We start from the raw sequence: 15074 nt of genomic DNA, 5'->3' as shown, positions 1-15074 counted from the left end.
ACATTAATAAAGATATAAAGGTATGAATGATATGGAACATTTTAAATACTTGATATAATCCTTATCTGAATCCTCTATTTGGAGTTTATATGATACTAAATCTGTGGTAATTTCTGCTGTGAATCCTATTGTATTCCTTATACAATTAGTCTTTCTAGTTGTTCAGTCTTGGAATAAGGGGAAGCAATCTAAGAAACCCATAGCTGAATCTAAGTCAGCATAAAGGGTTTGCCCCGATCCGGGATCAGATCAAGTAGGGGGGCAGACTCTCTCAGTTCTCTGAAGCATGGGAACGAGATGTCCCAGACCCATGGGCCGTGGACATAGTATCCCAGGGTTACAAGTTAGAATTTAAGACTTTTACTCCCACGGGCAGATTCCACCTCTCAAGATTATCTGTAGACCAAATAAAAAGAGAGGCGTTCTTGAAATGTGTACAGGATCTTTCCCTCCTGGGAGTGATAGTTCCAGTCCCAATACAGGAACAGGGTCTCGGGTTCTATTTCAACCTGTTTGCGGTGCCCAAAAAAGAGGGAACTTTCAGGCCTATTCTAGATCTAAAGTTCCTCAACAAATTTCTCAGAGTGCCGTCCTTCAAGATGGAGACTATCCGTTCCATTCTTCCTCTGGTTCAAGAGGGTCAATTCATGATGACCATAGACCTGAAGGATGCGTACCTACATGTTCCCATTCACAGGGATCATCACAAATTTCTAAAATTTGCCTATCTGGACAAACACTTTCAAATTGTAGGCAGATCTAGTGGAAATGTCATCTCTACCTCTGTGGAGAATCCCTCTGAGGAAGGACCTTCTACTTCAGGGGCCTTTTCTTCATCCAAATCTCATTTTTCTGAAGCTGACTGCTTGGAAATTGAACGCTTGATTTTAGCTAAGCAGGGCTTTTCTGAGTCGGTCATTGAGACCATGATTCTGATGCGTAAGCCTGTCACTAGAAAGATTTACCATAAGATATGGCGTAAATATCTTTATTGGTGTGAGTCTAAGGGATACTCTTGGAGTAGGGTCAGGATTCCAAGAATGTTGTCCTTTCTACAGGAAGGCCTGGAGATGGGTTTGTCTGTCAGTACCCTGAAGGGTCAGATCTCTGCACTATCCATTTTGTTGCACAAGTGTCTGGCGGACGTGCCAGATGTGCAATCCTTTTGTCAGGCCTTGATCAGAATAAGGCCTGTGTTTAAATCTGTTGCTCCACCTTGGAGTCTTAACCTTGTTCTTAAAGTTTTGCAACAGGCTCTGTTTGAGCCAATGTATTCCATAGATATTAAGTTGTTAACTTTTCAAGGTTTTGTTTCTTACTGCTATCTCTTCTGCTCTGAGAGTTTCGGAACTCTCTGCTTTGCAGTGCGATTCGCCTTATCTCATATTTCATCCAGATAAGGCAGTTCTTCGTACCAAGTTTGGTTTTCTTCCTAAAGTGGTTTTGGATAGAAATATTAGTAAGGAAATTGTTGTTCCTTCTCTCTGTCCTAATCCTTCATAAGAAATGTTTGTTGCACAACTTAAATGTTGTGTGGACTCTTAAATTCTATTTTGCAGGCAACTAAGGACTTTCGTCAGTCTTCTGCATTGTTTGTTTGCTTTTCTAGGAAACGCAAAGGTCAGAAAGCTACTGCCACCTCTCTTTCTCTCTGGTTGAGAAGTATTATTCGTTTGGCATATGAGACTTCTGGACAGCAGCCTCCTGCATACCTCCCAACATTTAAAAATTCAAAAGAGGGACACCCCCCCCCCGCAAAAAAATATATGTGGGCGGGGCTTAAAAAATCATAAGACCAAAGTAATGTAAATAGAATTATTAATAAATTCATAGATTTTAATACACTTAGGCAGCAAATCAAACACAAGCTCAAACCATTGGTATGGCTATGTGAGCTATGTATTTAATTATCCTTTGCACAGACATTGCTAAATATTTTTATCTTAATTGGACATTTAATAATAAATTCTTTAAAACTGCTCTCTGCATTCCCCATTAATATTCTAAATTCTGGCCTTTAAAGTCAGCAAAAATGCACAGTAGCACACTACATAGTATACACTTATACATGCAGATACACAAACACACACTACATAGCATACACTTACACATGCAGATACACACACACTACATAGCATACACTTATACATGCAGATACACACACACTACATAGCATACACTTACACATGAAGATACACACACTACATAGCATACACTTACACATGAATATACACACACACTACATAGCATACACTTATACAGGCAGACACACACACATTACATAGCATACACTTATACATGCAGATACACAGACACTACATAGTATACTACATCGTATACACTTATACATGCAGACGCACACACACTACATAGCATACACTTATACATGCAGATACACATACACACTGCATAGCTTACATTTATACATGCAGGCACACACACACTACATAGCATAAACTTATACATACAGATACACACACACACACACACAGTTATGGATACAGATAGACACACACTACATCATATATGGGTATCTGTAATTCATTGTATGGGGTCCTGGGGTTGGCAAGCACATTAGCTGGTAGTCTGCGGCTGCCACTGTTCGTTACACTGTTCGTTACCCTGGTATTAGTACTGCTCATTGTATAAAACTGAAGGCATGCTAGTATTATCACCAGGGGTTAGATATCATCATTACCAGAGGTAGGTTAGATAGGTCACCATTACCCTTGGTCAGAGTGTATACAGCCTTCTTACTCCTGCTTAACCCACACACCATTCCTTTTCCACAGGGAATATAACAGGTATCTAACCCTGTGAGAGCAAAGCCAGTTGCTTCTGAGTATGGGCCCAATAGAAGTTATAAAAAAAAAAAATAAAAAAAAAATTTTTTTTTTTTTTTAAATGCCTGGGGCAAATCGGGGCAGATGGCTAGCAACTCGGGACAGAGGGACAGACCCCTAAAATCGGGACTGTCCCGCGAAAATCGGGACAGTTGGGGGGTATGCTCCTGAGATAATCACAGTTCATTTCACTAGGGCTGTTTCTTCTTCTTGGGCCTTCAAGAATGAGGTCTCTGTAGAACAGATTTGCAAGACTGCGACTTGGTCTTCTTTGCACACTTTTTCTACATCTTCTAAATTTGATACTTTTGCTTCGGCTGAGCCTTCCTTTGGGAGAAAAGTGCTTCAAGTGGTGGTGCCTTCTGTTTAGGTTCCCTGTCTTGTCCCTCCATAATCATCTGTGTCCTCTGGCTTGGGTATTGATTCCCAACAGTAATTGATGATCCCGTGGACTCACCATATATTAGGAAAGAAAACAAAATGTATGCCTACATGATAAATTTATTTCTTTCCGAGAATACCCTGTATTGCAACGAATGACGGCGTGGTATACTCCCCCAAAGAAATAGGAGCAGCATTTGCTGACTACTACTCCTCTCTATACAACATTGAGAGCTCGAAAGCAGTTACAGACACTGCACACATTGATATCCTCAGATTCTTGAAGAATCTACCTGTGCCCACTCTATCTGAGGAATCCAAGGCTGAACTAGAACAACAGTTCACCTTAGCGGAAGTAAGAAAAGCTATAGAAGACCTAGCTCCTCATAAGGCGCCCGGACCAGATGGGTTCACGGGTACGTTTTATCGTGAGCTTAGCCCACTTATATCCCCAGTACTGCTCCGACTGTTCCAGCGTGCAGCGACTAAGGGCACTTTTCTGGCGGAGTTCCTGGAAGCAAACATCACTACTATTCACAAAGAAGGTAAAGACCCGTTGTTGTGCTCCAGCTATAGACCCATATCGCTCATCAATGTTGATGCCAAAATCTATGCCAAGATATTGGCAAACCGATTAGGGAAACACCTACATTCAATTGTACACTTAGACCAAGTAGGTTTTGTGCAGGGGAGACAGGGCACCGATAATACTCGACGCCTTTTAAACATCTATTCGGAGGCAAAGGATATGGGACTACCTATACTCACCCTGTCGCTTGACGCCGAGAAGGCCTTTGACAGGGTGAGATGGGCCTACCTATTTCAGACACTTTCAGCGTTTGGTGCACCAGAACCATTCATCACTGCGGTCAAAGCACTGTACTCAGCCCCGACTGCAGTTGTTAGGGGAGTGGGATTCTGCTCCCCTAAAATTACAATTAGCAATGGAACCAGACAAGGGTGCCCTCTCTCTCCGTTACTGTTCGTACTAGCTATCGAACCTTTAGCAATTGCGATTAGAGAATCAACACTAATCCATGGAGTACAGATGCACGATACCCCCCAAAAGCTCGCACTCTTTGCAGACGATCTTACGGTCTTTCTCTCTGACCCGGTAGATTCTCTCCCTCCGCTGATGGCCCTCTTCAGGCAATTTGGAGATATCTCCTACTATAAATTGAACGTGACCAAAACGGAGGCCTACTCCATTAATATTCCTCAGAATGAGAGAGACGAGATCCAACGTCTCTATTCCTTCAAGTGGTCCTATAAGGGGATCCGCCACTTGGGGGTCTTCCTCTCACATACAAAGACGGTGGTGATCAAGGAGAACTTTGAAACACTACTAACGATGGTCACCTCAGAAATTCATTCTAAGAGATACTGCGATATATCCTGGATGGGCAGGGTAGCAGCTCTTAAAATGATGATCTTGCCAAAACTCACATACCTGTTCCGGTGTATCCCGATACCGGTACCGGGGGCGCTACTGAGAAGGTTTCAATCCCTCTTCAACACATACACCTGGCATGACAAAAGACCCCGAGTGGCAGCGCATATCTTGCAACAGCCAATTGAGAAAGGAGGTCTTGGCCTTCCCAGTGTAAAAACATACTATGAGGCAGCAATGCTAACTCATGCCACGGCGTGGGCCAAGGCCCTCCCGCCAACGAGATGGAGGGAACTGGAGCAAGCTTCGCTTCCCGCATACATCCATCTTGAGGATCTTCTTTGGTTACCTCAACATTGGCAAACCAAAATCCACGTCGCGAACAATATTGTGAAGGGATGCCGAGATGCTTGGACTAAACTGAGACACAATAAATTAGTGGCTCCGCATCCCTCACCAATACACCCGATAAGAGGCCTCTTGATAGGACTACTCGACTCAAATCTCAACTCGTGGGATACTACGGGAATAAACTCTGTGAGAGACTTTTACAGAAACGGACAGATACGACCACATAGAGACATGATGGACCTTCCCACGCTGACCCCTAGACACCAATTTGACCTATTGAGACTCCGTACTCTAATGAAATCCTGGGGTTTTTTAGATGACACGTTGAGGGACCTGACCATCTGGGAGACGCGGTGGACAACAAATACCCAACTACACAAACCTCTCTCGGTACACTACCACTGCCTTCTGGCAGAAGGGGCTACCCCAAAAACAGTCCATATGAAGGCATGGGAGGAAGAACTACAAGTCACATTCCCGGCAGAAACCTGGGACAAGGCCATTAGACTAACAAAGAGGGCGACCCATTGTATCACTCTCTATGAACTATACTTTAAGGTATTAACCAGATGGCACCTAGTACCCACAAAACTAGGGAGACTTTTCCCAGAACATTCGCAGCTGTGCTGGAGGGAGTGCGGAGGGTTGGGCTCCCCCATCCATGTTTGGTGGACCTGCCCCAAGCTAACGACCTACTGGCAGAAAGTAGGTAGACTATGTGCAGAATTGAAACTAACCCAAGCCCTGAACCCAGCCCTAGCTATCTTGCACTTAGACATAGATAAGCTTCCTAAAACCAAGCAAAATCTCTTGATCTATGTTCTTGTTTCGGCTAAACTGCTTATAGCCAGAAATTGGAAAAAGAGTCAGCCCCCCAGACTACAAAGTGTAATTGAGAACATGAACTACCTTAAAAATATGGAAAATTATGTTGCTAGAGAGAGAAGGCAACTGAGCAATTTCTGCGCAATTTGGGAACCTTGGGAATCTATGCTGGCCCGACCGACCCCTAATACTGGAACCTAGACACTAGAGAGAGTACAGTGAATTCGGAAACCCCCCCTTCAGATGCCCTCGCCTATAATCTTTATACCTACTACCTGCCCCCTCCCCTGTCTAGGAGCTGTTACGGTAGCCCAAAGCTCTACCTACCAGTTTATAAGCGGAGAGGGGTCGAGGAACTCCTTACTCTGCTTGAAACCTGAACCATGATACACTGAGTAATACCATGCTAATTCTTTACTTCTTTTGACTGACCTGTTTCTTTCAGGAATACACCTTTGTAGACTGATGATATACCTCTGCATTTCCTTTAAATGTTCATTATATATACATAAGGTGTCCTCTGTAAAAACGAGGATTCCCACACAAGGAGACACTTCTAATCTCAATCATTGATAGTATGATTAGAACCCTATGCATAAGAATACTCCTTTCATGCTTCACTCAATATGAACTCTGTTTATCTTCATGTTTATGTAAAGCTGTATGTACAAAAAAAAAGATATATCCTCAATAAAAACTTTATTTTAAAAAAAAAAAAAAAAAAAAAAAAAAAATTTATTTCTTTCCGGATAGAGTCCACGGCCCCGCCCGTTATTTAAGACAGTTTATCTAAACCTCAGGCACCTCTACACCTTGTGTTATTTCCTTTCTCTCCTTTTTCCTTCAGTTGAATGACTGGGGATTGTGGGAAGGGAGGTGATACTTAACTGCTTTGCTGTGGTGCTATTTGCCTCCTCCTGCTGGCCAGGAGTGATAGTCCCAACAGTAATTGATGATCCCTTGGAGTCACCATATCCGGAAAGAAAGAAATTTATAGAAATGTATTATTATTGATGATCCCTTGGAGTCACCATATCCGGAAAGAAAGAAATTTATAGAAATGTATTATTATTTATTATTATTTTGTTTTTAAACATAAATATATATTTTAAATTATATATTTATGTTTAAAATAATAAACATAGCTCCTATTGTTATAATAGGGAGTTTTTGTTTTATACTTTATTAGTCACATAGATTGCAGACATTATGTAGGTGTAGGCATTCTGTGGGAGTTAGCCGGGCGTTCCAGGGGGAGTATAGGGTAGACATGACATAGGTGTTATCAGGGAGTTAGCTGGACATTTAATGGGATTGTAGTTAAGGAGTGACATAGGTGTAGGTGGAATAAGGGAGTTAGTTGGGCGTTCCATGTGGAGTATAGCTAGAGTATGACATAGGTGTAGGCAGCCTGTGGGAGTTAGCCTGTACTTTGATTGTGATATATTGGCAGTGGTGTAATATATTCCAATCCCTGAAGTACAGGTTGTGAGTAGGGTGTCAGTGTAAGGCAGGTAGTGTAGGTAGAGTTAGGCCCCCCAGGCATTATTTGAAGTGTACCGACACAGAAACCGTGTTTGGATTCAGTGAGTGCACTGTCTGCTCTGCGTAGGAACACTTCAAATATGCCCTCCCCCCACGCTCACAGAAAGTGCTGACAAGTGGCGATGTTTAGCTGGCGTATTGATCCCTATTATATCCTATGGGAAACACATCACCACTCACTGGCACTTCGCAGGTCCGCCCCTTTTATTAGAAAATATGGGAATTAACATGGTCTCAATATTTTTTTAGTGGGCCTCGGGTTTACGCTTCATGCAAACTTTTTTCTTTCAACTTGAAATGGAGTGCAAAAAGCCACCATCTAGCATAGTTTACAAGTAGTAGTTTATAAAAAAAAATATACGCTGGAACCAGAAATGTAAATTAAGGGTACCTTAGGATGGGGGATCACTTTGGTGGAGTATTGGCAGTTAAAAAGGTTAATAAGGTAGATGGGCTATAGTGTTAACCCCATGTAGCTTAATACTAGCTACTTTGAATTGATTAATTATGCAGCATTTTTCAGAACAGCCCTGTTTAGATGAATAGAAAGGCTTTTAACAGCATCAGGGTGTAGCAAGTACAGATGTTTAGAGAAATAACACTAGTGGCTAGTACAGGCTGCTATGGTTTAATTGAATCACAGGGACAATTAAAGATTTATTTATAAAAGCAAAACAGAGATTTGTACCTAGTAGGAAAAATAGTTATACCTTGCATTTAATAGTCCATTATTTTATTTAGGACGCTTTGCCTCAGGCAAGCGACTTGGGTCAGTGTTTGAGATATTCTTGTCTATCCTTCAGACCACTGAATAACTAGCAAGGATAGTGCCTTTTATCTCACACCTTGTAGTAGCAAGAAAAATTTGGGAGAGGCAAATTGAATCAATGGAATTGAAAGGCATCTAGATAAACAATGTTTTTTTTCTATTGATTGTGTCATGAAATCAAAACACAGTAAAACTAGCAATTGAATCACTGCAAGAAAGAAAGAACACGCGCATCCGCGATTCACTGTATTTATCTTTATTGTGTCAGATATTAGACCATAAAAATACACAATTACAAGATGTGCAAGTAAAGCATGCCCGTAATACACAATTCCATCACACTGGAACTTCGTTCATAGGGGTCCGACTTCAATTGTGGGACTGGATTCCCGTTGCAAATATTTTCACAGTTCCAATGTTTCAGCTGTTCAACGAAGGTGAAAAAGTTTTCACCCAAGATAACAATCTTTTTCAAGTGTAACTTCCTCCTGAACGCATTTCGTTCACACTCAGGTAAACTTTTTCAACAGAGAATGGATAGTCTTTAGTGTAGTAGCAATTTAATCAGCTTTGAAATATGTTCACAAATTCCTTGTTAGTTTATACTTGTGACGAATTGTTTCACATTAAATTTGGATATTGCTTTTTTTTTGTACCAGTTATTTTGGTCTTTATAAAATGAAGAACAAAGTATCATATAACATCTAACAAATAACTGAACAAAGCAGATACAACAAGGAAGCAATTGGGAGAGAAAACGAGGAGTGAGAGAGGAAAAGAAAAGAGGAGAGATAGAAGGTATGTGGAAGAAAAGAAGTGAGAAGAGAGGTAAAGAAAAAGATAGAGAAAAGAGGGGACAGAACCAATAAAAGGAAAGAAAATTAAAGATAAGGAAGATGAAAAAATGAGAGAAGAAGGGTGCTGAAAGAGTAAGTAAAAAAACAAAAAAACTATATATAGTGTGTGTGTGTGTGTGTGTGTGTGTATATATATATATATATATATATATACAGTCATGGCCAAAAATATTGGCACCACTTCGCCCAGACAATTGTTGCAATTAAAAATGTTTAGGCATTCTCATATTTATTTCTTTTATTTGTATTAGTTTTAAACAAAAAAGTTGAGAAAAAAAGGCAAATCTGACACATTTCACACAAAACTCCAAAAATGGAATGGACAAAATTATTGGCACCCTCAATTTAATATTTGGTAACACACCCCTTGGTAAAAATAACTGAAATCAATTGCTTCCTGTAACCATCAATGAGTTCTTCTTCTTCTCTCTACTGGAATTTTAGACCACTCTTCTTTTGCCAACTGCTACAGGTCTCTCAGATTGGAAGGGTTCCTTTTCCAAACTGCTGTTTTGAGATCTTTCCACAGGTGCTGCATGGCATTGATATCTGGACTAATTGCTGGCCAGTTCAGTACTCTCCATTGCTTTGTCTTAAACCATTTCTGGGTGCTTTTTGATGTGTGCTTTGGGTCATTGTCCTGCTGTAAGACCCATGACCTCTGACTGAGACCCAACTTTCTGACACTGGGCCCCACATAATTCTTTGGTAGTCTTCAGATTTCATAATGCCATGCACACAGTCAAGACATCCACTGCCTGAAGCAGAAAAACAACCCCAAAACATCAGTGAACCTCCACCATGTTTAACTGTAGGGACTGTATTCTTTTCTTTAAAAGTCTCATTTCTTTTTCTGAAAACAGTAGAATGATGGACTTTACCAAAAAGCTGTAATTTTGTTTGTCCACAGCACATTCTCCAAAAAGGATTTTGGTTTCCTCAGGTAAGTTTTAGAAAACTTCAATCTGGCTTTTTTATGTTTCTGTGTCAGCAGTGGGGTCCTCCTGGGTCTCCTACCATAGCGTCCCTTTTCATTCAGATGGCGACGAATAGTGCAAGCTGACACATTTGTACCCTGTGTCTGAAGGTCAGCTTGAATTTGTCTGGAACTTGATCAAGGTTCTTTATCCACCATTCAAACGATCCTTTGTTGCAATCTTTGATCAATTTTTCTCTTTCATCTATGTCCAGGGAGATTAGCTACAGTGCCATGGGCTGTAAACTTCTTGAGAATGTTGCGCACAGTGGACACAGGAACATTATGATCTCTGGAGATGGACTTGTAACCTTGAGATTGTCCATTTTTTTCCACAATTTTTGTTCTCAAATCCTCAGACAATTCTTTGCTGCTCTTTTTCTTCTCCATGCTCAGTGTGGCACACAGAGACACACAACAGAAAGGTTGAGTCAATTGTTCACCATTTTAACTGGTTGCCGGTGTGATTTCTATATTGTCAGCACCTGTTAATTGATACAGGTGAGTTTAATTACAAATTACAGGAGCATCACAAACTTGGAGTGCAATCATTTCTTACAATTTTGAGAAGGTCCACCGATTCAAAGTAGCTTAAGAACAATTTATTTGTGCGCACAAATAAATTGTTCTTAAGCTACTTTGAATCAGTGGGCGCTGTGTGTTTTTTTGTATTTTTCAGCTGCTTTCTTTTGCCGGGACCATATCCGGATTACACACTGAGCAGCAACCGTCCAAAGGAGAAAAAGGCTTCTTACTTGATCTGAATTGAGAACTTTTTTGAATTATTTATCCATCAGCATTTGGACTTTGTTTATGTATGTATGTTAACTAAATAATTTATGGTTATCTTCACCTTTATTGTTTTAGGAGTTCCAATTTTTAGATATTAAGAACTGAGGCTTTTTATTATTGTTTTTTATTGACTCATTAATTCAAGTATTAAGGGTCTTTTAGTAGTGATGTAGCGAATAGTTCGCCGGCGAATAGTTCACGGTGAACATAGCATGTTCGCTTTCGCCGCGGCGGGCGAACATATGCGATGTTCGATCCGCCCCCTATTTGTCATCATTGAGTAAACTTTGACCCTGTATCTCACAGTCTGCAGACACATTCCAGCCAATCAGCAGCAGACCCTCCCTCCCAGACCCTCCCGGCTCCTGAACAGCAGCCATTTTAGATTCATTCGGAAGCTGCATTGTTAGTGAGAGGAGGGACAGTGTAGCTGCTGGTGATTTAATAGGGAAATTGATAGCTAGGCTAGTGTATTCAGTGTCCACTACAGTCCTGAAGGACTCATCTGATCTCTGCTGTAAGCACAGCACCTCAAAAAGCCCTTTTTAGGGCTAGAACATCATTTTTTTTTATTATTTTTTTTCCCCTGTGTAATCTAATTGCAGTTGCCTGCCTGCCTGCCTGCCTGCCAAGCCACTTGCCCAGTGCCACCACTCATATCTGGTGTAACAGTAGTGTAAATTTAAAAAAAAAAAACTTTTTTGACTGTGAAACATCAGTCTGCTAGTGTAATCTAATTGCAGTTGCCTGCCTGCCAGCGTGTGTGCCAGGCCCACTTGCCCAGTGCCCCCACTCATATCTGGTGTAACAGTAGTGTAAATTTACAAAAAAAAAAACTTTTTTGACTGTGAAACATCAGTCTGCTTGTGTAATCTAATTGCAGTTGCCTGCCTGCCAGCGTGTGTGCCAGGCCCACTTGCCCAGTGCCACCACTCATATCTGGTGTAACAGTAGTGTAAATTTAAAAAAAAAAAACTTTTTGACTGTGAAACATCAGTCTGCTAGTGTAATCTAATTGCAGTTGCCTGCCTGCCAGCGTGTGTGCCAGGCCCACTTGCCCAGTGCCACCACTCATATCTGGTGTAACAGTAGTGTAAATTTAAAAAAATAAAACTTTTTTGACTGTGAAACATCAGTCTGCTAGTGTAATCTAATTGCAGTTGCCTGCCTGCCAGCGTGTGTGCCAGGCTCACAGCATATACTGTGCCCACTTGCCCAGTGCCCCCACTCATATCTGGTGTAACAGTAGTGTAAATTAAAAAAAACTACTTTTTTGACTGTGAAACATCAGTCTGCTTGTGTAATCTAATTGCAGTTGCCTGCCTGCTAGCGTGTGTGCCAGGCCCACTTGCCCAGTGCCACCACTCATATCTGGTGTAACAGTAGTGTAAATTTAAAAAAAAAAAACTTTTTCAACTGTGAAACATCAGTCTGCTAGTGTAATCTAATTGCAGTTGCCTGCTTGCCAGCGTGTGTGCCAGGCTCACAGCGTATACTGTGCCCACTTGCCCAGTGCCCCCACTCATATCTGGTGTAACAGTAGTGTAAATTAAAAAAAAAAAAAACGTTTTGACTTTGAAACATCAGTCTGCTAGTGTAATCTAATTGCAGTTGCCTGCCTGCCAGCGTGTGTGCCAGGCCCACTTGCCCAGTGCCACCACTCATATCTGGTGTAACAGTAGTGTAAATTTAAAAAAATAAAACTTTTTTGACTGTGAAACATCAGTCTGCTAGTGTAATCTAATTGCAGTTGCCTGCCTGCCAGCGTGTGTGCCAGGCTCACAGCGTATACTGTGCCCACTTGCCCAGTGCCCCCACTCATATCTGGTGTAACAGTAATGTAAATTAAAAAAAAAAACTTTTTTGACTGTGAAACATCAGTCTGCTTGTGTAATCTAATTGCAGTTGCCTTCCTGCCAGCGTGTGTGCCAGGCTCACAGCATAAACTGTGCCCACTTGCCCAGTGCCACCACTCATATCTGGTGTAACAGTAGTGTAAATTTAAAAACAAAAAACTTTTTGGACTGTGAAACATCAGTCTGCTTTTTTGTGTCAGGCTCACAGCGTATACTGTGTCCACTTGCCCAGTGCCACCACTCATATCTTGTTTAATAGTAGTGTAAGTGTACATTTAAAAAAAACAAAAAACTTTTTGGACTGTGAAACATCAGTCTGCTTTTTTGTTTCAGGCTCACAGGTTATACTGGGCCCACTTTCCCAGTGCCACCACTCATATCTTTTTTAATAGTAGTGTAAGTGTACATTTAAAACAAAAAAACCTTTTTGGACTGTGAAACATCAGTCTGCTTTTTTGTGTCAGGCTCACAGCGTATACTGTGTCCACTTGCCCAGTGCCACCACTCATATCTTGTTTAATAGTAGTGTAAGTGTACATTTAAAAAAAAAAAAACTTTTTGGACTGTGAAACATCAGTCTGCTTTTTTGTTTCAGGCTCACAGGTTATACTGGGCCCACTTGCCCAGTGCCACCACTCATATCTTTTTTAATAGTAGTGTAAGTGTACATTTAAAAACAAAAAAAACTTTTTGGACTGTAAAACATCAGTCTGCTTTTTTGTTTCAGGCTCACAGCTTATACTGGGCCCACTTGCCCAGTGCCACCACTCATATCTTGTTTAATAGTAGTGTAAGTGTACATTTAAAAAATAAAAACTTTTCGGACTGTGAAACATCAGTCTGCTTTTTTGTGTCAGGCTCACAGCATATACTTTGCCCACTTGCCCAGTGCCACCACTCATATCTTGTTTAATAGTAGTGTAAGTGTACATTTAAAAACAAAAAAAAATTTTTGGACTGAGTCTGTGAAACATCAGTCTGCTTTTTTGTTTCAGGCTCACAGCTTATACTGGGCCCACTTGCCCAGTACCACCACTCATATCTTGTTTAATAGTAGTGTAAGTGTACATTTAAAAAAAAATTACAGGCAGAGGCAGGCCACCCCGCAGGTGCCGTCGTGGTCGCGGTGCTGTGATTCCCTTTGGCACTAGAATAATGCCCAGTGTTCAGAGTCCATGTCCCATGAACTCGAAAAGTTCTGAGGAGGACATAGTTGACTTTATAACACAGGACACCCAATCTTCTATAGCTTCCGCTCCGAACCTTGACGCACCATCCTCCTCCAGCTTATCTTTGGGCACCTCTCAAGTTACCACTCGCCCGCCTGCCACCACCACCAACACTAGCACCACAGCCGCTTCACTTGATCTGTCAGAGGAGTTTTTTACACATCAGTTGGAAGAAATGAGTCATGCGCAACCATCATTGACAGAGGATGTAGATAACAGTGATATGTCTCAGTCAGGCAGCATTACAGAAGTGGACATATGGTGTGATGATGATGATGTTGTACCCGCTGCTGCTTCCTTTGTTGATTTGTCAGATACAAGTGAAGCGGTTGATGATGACGATGCATCCGTGGATGTCACGTGGGTGCCAGCTGGAAGAGAAGAAAAACATGGGGAAAGTTCAGATGGGGAGACAGAGAGGAGGAGACGAGTTGGAAGCAGGGGGAGGTCGTCGCAAGGAGCTAGTGGCACAGTCAGACAGCATGCATTGGCACCCGGGGTCAGCCAGACAGCACGCCAATCAACGCATGCTGTTGCCACCACCAGAATGCCGTCATCGCAGAGCTCAGCAGTGTGGCAATTTTTTGTGTGTCTGCCTCTGACAACAGTGATGCCATTTGCAACCTGTGCCAAAAGAAACTGAGTCGTGGGAAGTCCAACACCCACCTAGGTACAACTGCTTTGCGAAGGCACATGATCGCACATCACAAACGCCTATGAGATCAACACATGAGTAGAAGCAGCACACAAACTCAAAGCTGCCATCCTCCTCCTGGTCCAGCATCTTCAGCCACGTCAACCACTGCTGTCCTCCTTGCCCCCTCTCAACCATCCGCCACTCCGTCTCTCTTCCGAAACAGTTCCTGCTCATCTGCCCACAGTCAGGTGTCTGTCAAGGACATGTTTGAGCGTAAGAAGCCAATGTCACAAAGTCACCCCCTTGCCCGGCGTCTGACAGCTGGCTTGTCTGAACTGTTAGCCAGCCAGCTTTTACCATACAAGCTGGTGGAGTCTGAGGCATTAAAAAAATTTGTAGTTATTGGGACACCACAGTGGAAGGTACCTGACCGAAATTTCTTTGCACAAAAGGCAATCCCCAACCTGTACTCGATTGTGCGAAAGGAAGTAATGACATGTCTGGCACACAGTGTTGGGGCAAGGGTCCATATGACCACTGATAGCTGGTCTGCAAAGCATGGTCAGGGCAGGTATATCACCTACACTGCGCATTGGGTAAACCTGCTGACGGCTGCCAAACAT

This window comes from Bombina bombina, chromosome 1 (genome assembly GCF_027579735.1).
Source record: "Bombina bombina isolate aBomBom1 chromosome 1, aBomBom1.pri, whole genome shotgun sequence".
NCBI lineage: Eukaryota > Metazoa > Chordata > Amphibia > Anura > Bombinatoridae > Bombina > Bombina bombina.
The sequence above is the reverse complement of the archived record's forward strand: the minus strand, read 5'-3'. Positions refer to the sequence as shown.